The sequence below is a fragment of the Phyllobates terribilis genome, unplaced genomic scaffold (assembly GCF_046119375.1).
Source record: "Phyllobates terribilis strain yellow unplaced genomic scaffold, ASM4611937v1 Scaffold_1__5_contigs__length_1240528914, whole genome shotgun sequence".
NCBI lineage: Eukaryota > Metazoa > Chordata > Amphibia > Anura > Dendrobatidae > Phyllobates > Phyllobates terribilis.
Window position 1 is genome coordinate 307667295 of NW_027362761.1, and position 13791 is coordinate 307681085.

Here is a 13791-nt window from a genome sequence, read left to right on the forward strand (position 1 = left end):
CCCCATAGGCAGACTCTATATAGTGTAATGCACCCCATAGGCAGACTCTATATAGTATAATGCACCCCCATAGGCAGAGTCTATAGTATAATGCACCCCCATAGGCAGACTCTATATGGTATAATGCACCCCCATAGGCAGGCTCTATATAGTATAATGCACCCCCATAGGCCTTTATAGTATTATGCACTCCCCATAGGCAGACTCTATATAGTGAGAAGGTGGGGTTAGGGGTGCTGGTGGGTATAGTCAGTATTACTTGCAGCAAGTAGTGAGGGGCACAATATACCCCATAGGTAAAAGGAATAAAAAAAATTTGTTAAAGTACTACTGCGCTAGTAAACTGAATTCAGGAAAGATGCAAGAGGATTGATTGATTGATAAAAACAGTTTATTTCAATTTTAAGAGTAAAAATTCATAGAGGCATTGATTAAAACTCATAGAAAGTAATAATTCAAATTCATAGACAGGGGTGATAGTCTTGGCTGGGGAGTCTTTGGCTGTTGAGAATATGAGGTACCACTGTATTGAGGGATGGGGTTCTCTTTGATAGGTCTTTCTGAGTGATCCAAGGTGTGTGGGTACCTGGGAAGGGTATTTACAATAGCTGTAATATGCTGCTTCAGACAGGTTATCAAATACCTTTTGGTGAAGTAGACCATATGTACCTGGAGTGCAATTAGGTGGTATGTATGTTCTTATTTGAAAATAGGTAGGCGTCTTTGGTCAGCTATATAGAGGGGGACCAGCTGGAAGGAAATAAAAACAACTGGATTAAGAGACGTTGTTTGGCCCCTCTTTTAACTTGATACAGCAAATACAGATATTTACCTGTTTTAGTTAACTGAGGAGTAGGTTTTAATTATTGATTCTGGTGTTCCGGGGAGCCACTAAAGTTTGTATGGCTGGAGGGATAGTTAACTGTGGGGACTGAATAGTAATATTAAATATGATCTGGACAAATATACATGTACCTGACAACCATAAAAGTACACATGTTTGATGAGGTAATATACATTACCAGTAGGGAAATGACGGATGATTAGGTGAACTCTATTGGTTCAGTTTTACCCAACGGCTGGTTCTATGGTAGGTACACAGTGTAGTCCAAAAGTCTACTGTGTTAACCTGTAGGGACCTGAAGTAAATTAGTTAGTAGGGGGTATATTTATGTTGACTAGTTAATAAAATTAGAAGTAAAGTAAAATTAGAGTAAAATTACCACTGATCAATTTGAGTGGTAAATTACTTTGTACCAGGGGGGCTGGTCGGCCAAATCCCGGTATATTTCGGCTGCAGGATTCTTGTTCCTGTTAATCTGAGGTACAAGTCGTTGTTTGGCTATTTGGTTTTATACTTTAGGCATGAGAATGTACTATATAGTCCAGAGAGCCTTTTGGCTCTATATTGTGTACCATAGGCAGAGGTTCTTATATAAGCATCTGTCTTGAAACCATTGGTGAGGCAGTGCGGTACCTTATAATTATTGCTCCGTAGTGTTGCGGCTTTCCTCCTGATGCAGTGCAGAGGTGCACTGCTGGCAGAGCAGGGCGGGGGCTGGTGGATGTCGGAGTCCCGGCCGGAGACTCCGGCATCAGCGTGCAGCGTCCGGAAGTGGAGCGGCATCTGTGTGTCAGGACCTGCGTAGCGTCAGGTCCTAGATAGTCACGTGACTGAAGTTGAAGACGGAGAGCAGGGAGGACCAATATCCTACGCATTTCGGATACTCCGGTATCCTTCGTCAGGGATGGTCCTTAGTCTCTCTGCACTCCTTATATATCCATCATCGTCAGTGGGTGGTACTTGTAATTATTATTCATTAAAGGCAAAAAGTTCTATACCACAGTTGAGGCCCTTTGGCCTTAGAGAGTCCATCTTAAAGATCCACTTGGTTTCAGCTTTTGACATCTGTTTAATAAAATCGCCATTCCTTCATTTTTTTCGGATAATCTGTATCCCAGTGATTTCAATCCCATTAGTTAAGCCTTTGTGTTTATCTTTGAAATGTTTAGACAAAGGATGTCCCTCAAATTGTTTTTTTATATTTCTGACATGTTCACTCAATCTTTTGTTAAGGGGTCGTATAGTACGACCTACATATAATTTCTTACATGGGCATTTTATCCCATATATTACTCCTTTGGTGGTACAGGTAATATGATCCTTTACGGGGAATTCAAAGTTACCATATGAGATATGGCTGTGTTTTTTTGTGTGTAACATTTTGCAAATTTTGCAGAATCTACAGGCAAAAAAGCCCGCTATGTCAGAAGGGCAAGTAGCCTTTGGATTTCTTATTGTAGGAGCTACCTCCATGCCGATATTGTTTGCTTTTCTGAAGATAAATTTTGGGTGGGGGGGTATTAGATCCCCTATAATCTTTTCATCTTTTAAAATATTCCAGTGCTTTTTAATAATAGTTTTAAGGATACTAGTGTTGGAATTGTAAGTAGTGATGATAGGAATCTCTATTATGGATTTGTTTGGTGTGGCATTCTCCAAGTTCCTAAGGTTTTTCTCTCTTAGTAATTGTGATCGTGGTATTTCCTCAATTTGGTTTTTGGTGGTATGGAGGGAGTCCTGTTGGTAACCCTTGTCAAGGAACTTTGTTGTAAGGAGATTCGCTTCATTATTGAAATCCGCCAGTTGGGAGCAGTTCCTGCGGAGTCTTAAATATTGGCTTCTTGGTACGTTTAAGGGCCACCTCGGTAAATGGCAACTGTCCAAGGGGATATATCCATTTGTGTCGCTTGGTTTGAAAAAAGTGCTTGTGCATAATTGGTCCTTGTCAATAAAAATATTTACCCGAACTTACTCCCACCGTTCCACTCACTGAAAATGGATATGAAATTATTGACGTCGGCGGTCGCTTGACCCATCACATGACTAAATGACGTCACCGCAGGTCCTTTTAGTCTACCGCGAGCTGCTGGCAATCCAGGACTAGGACACCGGGGGCCATCAGAAGGTAAATATAATGGATATTTTTTATTTTATTCTTTTTTTTACAGGTACTATGGTACTTGGATCTGGATGAGAGTCTCCTCTTCTCCAAACCCGGGTACCATCCGAACATTGAACCGCATGATATCCTTGATATCCACATGTGCAGATGCAGTGATGCGGATGTCATGCGGTCCAATGTAAGTCAAAGGTGTGAAAACGCTGCGATTCCGCAAAATAATTGGTAGTGCTGCGGATTTTTCCCCAATGATAATCCGCAGCGGAAATTTCCGCAGCATGTGCATAGCACATGCGGATTATCATTGGGGAACATGGCAGGCCTTCTACCAAGCGGTTTTTTAAGCGTTTCTGCAGCGGAATTGCTGCTGCGGAAACGCTTAAAAAACATATAGGCACACAGCCTAATCATGCAATGATTTTCCTTTTTCTCACTGGAATGTGCACATTGTTGATTCAAACAGAAGACAGTAAAATCACGAAGGAGCACATATGGAAACTAGAAGTAAAGAAACACCTGTGAAACAAACCTCAATATGAATGTGGTAAACCTTAAATTCCTCAAAGTATCCCCCATTTTATTCTGATGAAAAGATTTACAACTCGTTGGCATTCTCTCAAGCAGCCTCATCAGGTAGTCAACTGGAATGAATTTGCAACAATCTTGAAGGAGTTTGCAGTGGTGCTAAGCACTTGTTGGCGGCTTAATGTACACTCTGTGGACCAACTTATCCTGAATCATCTCAACTAGGTTAAGGTTTGGTGATTGTAGAGGTCATGTCTTCCAACACAGCACTTTATCCCTCTCCTTCTTAGTCACATAGCCCTCACATAACCTGGAGGAGTATTTTAAGTCATTGTCTTGTTGAAAATCAATGATGGTTTAATTCAGTGCAGTGCCAAATGTTGTGGTAGCCATTCTGAGTAAGTGCGCCTTAAATTTGAAATAAATCACCAACAGTGTGATCAGCAAAGCACACCCACACCATCACACCTTCTCCTCCATGCTTCAAAGTAGGCACACACATGTAGAAACCATCTGCTCACCTTTTCTGTATCTCACAAAGACATGACGGTTGGTACAAAAAATCTAAAATTTTGACTCTGATCTATTGATCTAATGTCTAGTCCTTGTGTTGCTTGGCCCTAACATGTCTCTTCTTGGCTCAGTAGTAGCTTCTTTGCCGTAATACAGCCATAAAAGCCTGCAATCTCCTGTTGAGAAGTGTCTGCTACTTGATATCTGTGCATTATGTACGAGGGCTGTTATCTGAGGTAGTGTCAATTTGTGTTTTCTGAGGCTGATAACTCTGATGAACGTATCCTCTGAACAGAGGTAATTCTTAGTTTTCCTTTCCTGGAGCAGTCCTCACAAATTTGTTCGGCATTTCAAATTCGGGTTCATTTTCGAGGTTCCGGCTTGTGCGCGTCAAAAAATCGGCTCCACCCATGAACATCCCTGATTTGCCACGCTGTCACGCAGATGTTTGCGTGACAGCGTGGCAATTCAGCGATGTTCATGGACGGAGCCGATTTTTTGCCGTGGACACAACACGGAAACCCGAACACGAACCCGAATTTGAAATGCCGAACAAATTCGCTCAACACTACTCATGAGTATCAATTTCATTAAAGCAATTGATGGTTTTCATGACTGCACTTTAGGAAACCATCCAAGTTCTAGCAATTTTCTGGATTGATTGACCTTCATGTCTTAGCTAAATGATGGACTGCTGTATATCTTTACTGAGTTGAGTGTTTTTTACCATGTTCTTGCTTAGAAAAATTGTGGAATAAGGCTGAAACCTTGACTGGTACTGTACAATTCTCCTTCATGTAAAGTGACTTGTATTTACAACATTCTCTACAGTAACCAATATTGATGCTGTTGACTAAAATCTCAGGGTTGCTCCCGACTGACCAGGAAACACTTTTCATCTATATTAGGACCAACCAATATTGCTATAACCAAAAGTATCTGGCTGAATAAGAGAGATGCACCTAAGATAAACCAAAAGAAAAATGTTGCAACAAAATGTCTCACAAATATATTAACTTTATTAAATATAAAATATCATAACAACAACAAACCTCCCAAAGCTATGAACAGTATACAATTAGCATGTCCATATATCTATTGCAGTACATTCCCAGTGGTTAACATATACATCAAATAGAAGAGTACTGGATGCAGTAATAATGTGAAGCCATGTTAGATGTGTAGCCCTGTGCCCCAACGCACATTTCACCCAGCTTTGTCAGGTGGAGTGTTCAAAATTTTTATCTGCACCTATGAGCTATTACAAAGATCTGGCCAATTAGTGCGAGAACCCAACCAAATTGGCACAATAATTCATAGAGGTGAATGGTTATGTACACTATGCTAAGAATATAATGCCTAGTCTCATGTAAAACGAACATCATGTGAGGTTCCAGTGTCTGCTACATATGCCTATTGATAGATCATCAATTGTCTCAGTCCCAGACAACCCCTTTAATAACAGACATGGATCTACAGCTTTTCTGTTATGCAGCACAACATTTTAAAAATCAATTTAGTAATCCAATGTTGGCTGAATCATCCTGACTACAGGCAGCTCGTTAACAGGGAGAGGTAAATATTGATTAGTTCTCCAATTATACTTCCATTAGGTTTCCGGTCTTCAATAAGCAGCTATAAGTGGTTCTATTTTCTCCACTTGGGGATAAAGCAAACATTCCATATACATTTATAATTTTATTGGCAATTAACTTCTACGATGATTAACATTTGGTTGTTAATGGTAACTGATGGAAAAGATGGCTTTGTAGACAGGTATGCACAGTGATTTACTTGCTGTAGTACAGCCTGCTGGCTCATTGGTTAACATTGCTGCCTTACTGCTATATGGTTGTAGATTTGATCTAAAGTTGAAGCAATATCTGTGTGCTTCATATATCCTCCATGTGTTCACGAGGACACTCTTAAAGGGAACATGCCGTGTCCACAAATGTTATTAACCTGCAGCTATGGGATGAATATGCAGGTTATTTGTGTTTTAAAGCTACCAAGCCACCAAATTGAAATCTGGCTTGTGGGAGGAAATTAACTTTATTCCTCCCGGAAGCCTCTGGCACAGTGTTATCCTGAGCATATTAGTGCAAACATGAGTCAATGCCGTATAGGACATCTGTATCTTGGTACATCAATTGCATTAACCACTTCGCGCCAGAGCCTATTTTTGCCTTCGTGACCGGGCCAATTTTTTCAATTCTGACCACTGTCACTTTATGAGGTAATTACTCTGGAACGCTTCAACGGATTCCCCTGATTCTGAGATTGTTTTTTCGTGACATATTGTACTTCATGATGGTGGTAAAATTTCTTCGATATCACTTGCGTTTATTTGTGAAAAAATCAGAAATTTGGTGAAAATTTTGAAAATTTTGCAATTTTCAAACTTTGAATTTTCATGCCCTTAAATCAGAGAGATATGTCACACAAAATAGTTAATAAATAACATTTCCCACATGTCTACTTCACATCAGCACAATTTTGGAACCAAAATTTTTTTTTGTTAGGAAGCTATAAGGGTTAAAAGTTGACCAGCGATTTCTCATTTTTACAACAAAATTTACAAAAACATTTTTTTAGGGACCACATCATATTTGAAGTGACTTTGAGGGGCCTTTATGACAGAAAATACCCAAAAGTGACACCATTCTAAAAACTGCACCCCTCAAGGTGCTCAAAACCACATTCAAGAAGTTTATTAACCCTTCAGGTGCTTCACAGGAATTTTTGGAATGTGGAAGAAAGCAATGAACATTTAACTTTTTTCACAAAACTGCTACTTTAACCTCAAATTTTTAATTTTCACAAGGGCAGCCAGAAAAAATGTGTTGTGCAATTTCTCCTGAGCACGCTGATACCCCATATGTGGTGCAAAGCCACTGTTTGGGCGCACGGCATGGCTTGGAAGGTAAGGAGCGCCATTTGACTTTTGGCATGGAAATTTGGCTGGAATCGATAGCGGATGCCATGTTGCATTTGGAGAGCCCCTGAGGTGCCTAAACAGAGGAAACCCCCAACAAGTGACCACATTTTGGAAACTAGACCCCTCAAGGAACTTATCTAGATGTGTGGTGAGCACTTTGAACCCCCAGGGGCTTCACAGAATTTTATAATGTTGAAGTGTGAAAATAAAAAAACACATTTTTAACACAAAACTGCTACTTTAGCCTCAAATTTTTAATTTTCACAAGGGCAGCCAGAAAAAATGGACCCCAAAATATGTTGAGCAATTTCTCCTGAGCACACTGATACCCCATATGTGGTGCAAAACCACTGTTTGGGCGCACGGCATGGCTCGGAAGGTAAGGAGCGCCATTTGACTTTTGGAATGGAAATTTGGCTGGAATCGATAGCGGACGCCATGTTGCATTTGGAGAGCCCCTGAGGTGCCTAAACAGAGGAAACCCCCAACAAGTGACCCCATTTTGGAAACTAGACCCCTCAAGGAACTTATCTAGATGTGTGGTGAGCACCTTGAACCCCCAGGGGCTTCACAGAATTTTATAATGTTGAAGTGTGAAATTAAAAAAACAAATTTTTAACACAAAACTGCTACTTTAGCCTCAAATTTTTAATTTTCACAAGGGCAGCCAGAAAAAATGGACCCCAAAATATGTTGAGCAATTTCTCCTGAGCACACTGATACCCCATATGTGGTGCAAAACCACTGTTTGGGCGCACGACATGGCTCGGAAGGTAAGGAGCGCCATTTGACTTTTGGAATGGAAATTTGGCTGGAATCGATAGCGGACGCCATGTTGCATTTGGAGAGCCCCTGAGGTGCCTAAACAGAGGAAACCCCCAACAAGTGACCCCATTTTGGAAACTAGACCACTCAAGGAACTTATCTAGATGTGTGGTGAGCACCTTGAACCCCCAGGGGCTTCACAGAATTTTATAATGTTGAAGTGTGAAATTAAAAAAACAAATTTTTAACACAAAACTGCTACTTTAGCCTCAAATTTTTAATTTTCACAAGGGCAGCCAGGAAAAATGGAAACCCCCAACAAGTGACCGAATTTTACAATCTACTCCTCTGTATAAATTAATCTAGTGGTGGGAAAATAAGTAGATAGGTAAATGGTCACTAAACCCATAGATGAATTCCCAGAGAGATGTCACTTCCAAAATGGGGTCACTTCAGGGGGGGATTCTGCTGTTCTGGCACTTTTCAGAGGCGCTAAGTACCAGAACTAAAGAATCCCCCCTGAAGTGACCCCATTTTGGAAATGACACCCCTCTGGGAATTCATCTATGGGTTTAGTGACCATTTTAACTCAATGGATGATTTCCAGAAACAAGCACGCAATGGAAGGTTTAGATTCTGGAGAACCCCCCCTGGAAATTAAGTGAGCTCTACTCGAATGTGTCATTCACTAAATGAACCAAATGTTTGAATGACAAATTGGGATACATATTTACAGTTTAAAAACGTGGTTCTGTGTGGAAGATTTTAAAGCAGACAGTGACGCATAAGGCTGGCAATGATGGGCATTGTGGGCAATAGTAGCGGGTATCACGCCTCATTCCTCTCTTAGTACATACACGACATCTTTTCTGGGGGTTCCTTCTTGTTTCCGTTGCTGGAATAAGTGCAATAAAATGTTGCTCAGTGAGTCTTTTCACATCCTCAGATTCTAATGGATGAGCGGGGCTAACACTTTGAAAGACAAGATTTTCAATTACCTTTTCTTGATAATCAAGAAAAGGATCTGAATTTCCTGCTTGTTTGTACAACACAAAAGAATTGTATGTGGCCACCTGAAACAAATAAATAACCAACTTTTTATACCAGGTATAGGACTTTCTTGATACCTGGTACGGCTGTAGAACCTGGTCTGCAAGGTCCACACCCCCCATGTGTTTGTTGTAGTCAATGACTGACACAGGTTTTTGCTTCGGAGTGGTGGATCCTAGTTTTACAGTGGCCCTTGTGGCATCTGTGTGGATCGAGCTGAGGACAAAAATATCTCTCTTATCCCTATATTTCAGGGCAAGCAGCTCTCCGTTGCGTACAGCCCCTGACTGCCCCTTTTGAAACTTTTGGTTGACCAATGGTTGTGGAAACCCCTGACGGTTTTTACGGATGGTCCCACAAGCCCCGATGTTGTGTTCAACCAGACTTTTAAATAGGGGTATGCTGGTGTAATAATTGTCCACATATAGATTGTAGCCTTTTTGAAAAAATGGACTTATCAGCTCCCAAACAATTTTTCCAGATGTCCCCAGATAAGTAGGGCATCCTGGTGGGTTTAGTTTGCTATCTTTCCCCTCATATATGCGAAAAGCGGATGTGTATCCGGTTGAACTTTCACACATTTTATAGATCTTTATTCCAAACCTTGCCCTTTTAGATGGGATAAATTGCTTGAGGTGCAGTCTTCCTTTGAATTTTACAAGGGACTCATGTATAGAAATATTTTGTGTTGGGGTGTAGAGGCTTAAGAATTTTTCTGACAAATTTTCAATGAAGGGTCTAATTTTATATAACCTGTCATGTTCTGGGGCATTTCTGGGCAGGCATTGACTATTGTCGTTAAAATGCCAAAAAAGCATGAGCATTTAACGGGTCCTAGGCAGAATGACTGAAAACATAGGGGTGGCTTGAACAGGGTGGTTGGACCAGTAGGATCGAATGCTCGGTTTTTTAACAAGTCCCATGGCAAATGTAAGTCCTAAAAATTTTTTTATTTCCGGGACATTAGTTGGTGTCCATAAATTTGCCCTAGCATAGTAACATCGGGGATTCTGGCTTATGAATTGGGATGCATATAAATTTGTTTGCACGACAATATGCTCTAGCAAGCTGTCTGTACAAAACAAATTAAAAAAATGAATTGGTCCAAAATCTTCCACCTCCACATTTATACCAGGAATGGCGTTGAAATCAGGGCTGAATGGAGCAGCCGAATCCGAAGCCTCCCATCTGGGAAATGCTAGATCATGTGGCAAAGCCCCTTGTACACTGGCGTGTGCCAATTCACTAGTAGCAGGGACAGCGCTTGTACTGGGCAGTGTTCCCTGATTTGGAGACGTTTCTCCAGTAGCGCTATTTGCCCCTATTGCTGTACTGGTCCTTGGGCTTCAGGATGGACCAGAATCACTGCTCATTTCTGAGCTCTCAGTGTCGCCGCTACTAAAGCCCTCAAAATCCATATCTCCATCTGAGATTGCACTGTCATCAGTGTCAGAACATAGCAGGGCATACACCTCCTCTGCGGTATAAGTCTGACGGGCCATTTTATTTTTATATTTTTTGACTGGACTGAACGGACCGGACTCAACGGACCGGACTGAAAGGACGGGACCGGACTGGACTGACCGGACTGGACTGACCGGACTGGACTGACCGGACTGACTGATCTGACAGGACTGACTGACTGACAGGACTGACTGATCTGACAGGACTGACTGACTGACAGGACTGACTGATCTGACAGGACTGACTGACTGACAGGACTGAGTGATCTGACAGGACTGACTGACTGACAGGACTGACTGATCTGACAGGACTGACTGACTGATCTGACAGGACTGACTGACTGACAGGACTGACTGATCTGACAGACTGACTAACCCTAACCTTACTTTCTTTTTTGATTTTGATTTTTCACTTTCACAGTGGCAAGGCTGACAGCTCTTGTCACAGTGTTTCTCCTCTGCTCTCTCACTGAGATCGGAGGAAAAACAATGTATTTATCAGGCAGATCGCCCGGGAAAGTTTGTTGCTAAAACAAACTTCCCTGGTGATCTCTCTGATTGGCTGGTGTGACGCTGACATCATCGAGACCTGAGCCAATCAGATCTCGATGATGTCAGAGGTCACAGCACCAGCATCCCCGCCGCTGGTAAGGTATGTGGGGGGTCCCGATCGCCGACCACCGGCTGTCACTATCTTTTAAATGCCGCGATCGCTATGGATCGCGGCATCTAGAAGATAGGAACAGGTTAACATCATGGGGACCTGATCCAATCAGGTCCCCATGATGCCACATGTCAGAGCTATCGCTCTGAACCGGTACCGCAGCGCTAGCAGGACCCTGAGGGTCCTGACTGAGTGCTGTGGGACCACCCACCGTTTTTAAACGTCGGCGCTGCACAGAGCCCAGGAAGCGCCGACGTTTATGTACAGTGGGCGGTCGGGAACCAGTTAAAGGCGTTTTTCCACAAACAAAAGTTGATTTTAATCAGTACATCTTGGAATAATAATAATTTCCACAATTGGATGTGTTTAAATAAAATGTTCCTGTGCTGAGATAATCCTATAAATGTGCCTGCTGGGTACTGTGTAATGGCTGTGTCTGACCGTGCAGGAACATGGTCTGATCATACCACATCTCCTGGGCAGGGGAGGAAGAAAAAGAGTACACAGACATTACAGCAGGGGATCGCAAATTATTCTTTCTTTGAAGTTAAACATTGTTTAAAAACAGGAAGGGAAATGTTTTACCTTACAGAAAGAATCATCTGCGTTCCCCGGCTATAATGTCTGTATACTCTTCTGCTTCCCCCCCAGCCCAGGAGCTGTGGTATGATCAGACCATGTTCCTGCACAGTGAGACACAGCCATTACCCAGCACACAGCAAGGGCACATTTATAAGATTATCTCAGCACAGGAACATTTTATTTAAACACATCCAATTGTGGAACTTATTATTATTCCAAGATCTATTGATTAAAATGAACTTTTGTTCGTGGGAAAATTCCTTTAACCATTGCACACTACAATAACTGATCATGTAAAGACATTTGTGTTACAAGATAACATTGAACACTCTGTTGTACCCTGCTTTGGGGTACCACATATTTACTTCAGGAACTGAGTGCTCACTTGCTTTCTTATGTATCCCAATCCTTGACAAGTGCCATTGTCACAAGATAATTCCTGCTATTTACTTACCTGTCAGGAAGTGTTAATACTGTGACTGATCATTATACGATACTTTTTTAGCACTAGAAGAGCAGAAATCGGCCTCCAGGTGACATATCTGGCAGTGTCTCTACAGGAAGCACATGTCCCTTGAAATGTGATTATATATCGAAGAAACAGATCGTGTTCAGAGTGAAACAGAGCATCTGCCTCTTCCAGATATTCAGCCTTGAAAGTAGAGAGGTGTGTGCATTCACAGCGTGCGCTGGCGGCTGTTTCATCTTATACAAGCTAGGGCTGACTATCTGAAGACAGAACCTGGCTGGAACAAGGAGTTGGGTTGATGTACTTGAGAATGATGAAGTAATAATAAGATTAGAGGTCTGTCATTTTACAGCGCTTTGACTTATAGGTCTACTGTTTAGAGTTTGGTTTTACCACAGGAAACACTAGCGGAATATGGTCTATTTCAGGTTTGTGACTAAGTATGTTATAGTCACAGAAAATAGTGAAAATATTCATTTCCTGGACAGTAGTGTTGTTTTTTTCTGCAAAATTGATGTGCTGCTGACATAATGCAAGAGAAAATGTCATCCATGTAAAATTGAGAGTAATGAAGACTTGTGAGGAGTGATCAACCTACTGAATAGAATCTGTCGGCAGCTCCATTTATTCACAATGCTGTGCATACTGTTTTTTTTTTACAGCCTTACTTTTGCACGTAATTAGCAGTATACATCATTAAGAATAGACGTATTATGCAAACGTCAGCTTAAGAATCTCAGGGGCTAGTGTAAATGGTCAACACTCATAAATATCAGTCGCTGTTGTAAATTGTGTACGTGTGTGTATATCAGTATATCCTCTTGAGTGTGGAGGGGGCTGGGAAGACATATCCAGTCCCTTCTCCCTTCTATTCTTGCCCTAAGCAGTGGGAAGGAAGTTTAGGAAGCAGCTGGTGGGAAAGGGGGTCCCCTATTGTATACAGATGGGAAACGTACACATCTGAGTTCAGACACGTCTGGCTGAAAAGTTGTGACTATGATATTTAAGTGAATAACACTGAAAAGGGTTCATTATACTATGAATCTGATCATTTACTATAAGCAGCCAATATTCAGCTAGTCAGAGAGAGACAATGATTGTTCTGCCTCTATGTCACAAGCAAACACAGTTACATCTCATAGAGCTGAACATTGTGAGGACTTCGAATATGAGTAAGGCTGATTTCAGACATCTGTGTTTCATGGTCCATACAGAGTGCAGTCTCCAGACTGACTGCAGGTCTCAAAACTAACAGCCTCCTAGGCGTATATTAGGTCGTTAGTTCACGTCAGGAGATCCGTGGTCTGTATATGGACTGTGAAACATGTATGTCTGAATTCGACCTAATCCAAATTTTAATTTTCTAGACATTTATTGATGTGATTTGGGGTTACGTGCATATTTAAATTTTCAGATATTTAAGGAAAATATTTAGATTTGAGAGTCCTCAGATATTAAAGGGGTTCTCTGGACTTAGGAAAGGTCATCAGTAATAGATTCGCTGGGTTTTCGGCATCTAGCACCCCCTACGATTAGTTGCTATTAGCTTTTCTTAAAAATGAGAATAAGAGCCCATTGGTGCTAATAACAGCTGATGCCTAGAGTTGCTGGTTGTTGGATACTAACCAATCCAATATTGATGAGATATCATTAATACATCATGTTGCAACGATGGCGTCAAGCCGGGTCTACTAATAACGTCAGTGATACCAGCTTGGACTGGCCTACAGGAGAACAGGTGTCACACACGGTGTGGGAAAGACTAAGTGCAACACAAAGGGATGAGGTGAAGGTAGCCCAAATGCTATGGAAAAAGGGAGTGGAGACCCCTAGGCAGATCTAATATCACCCTACCTATC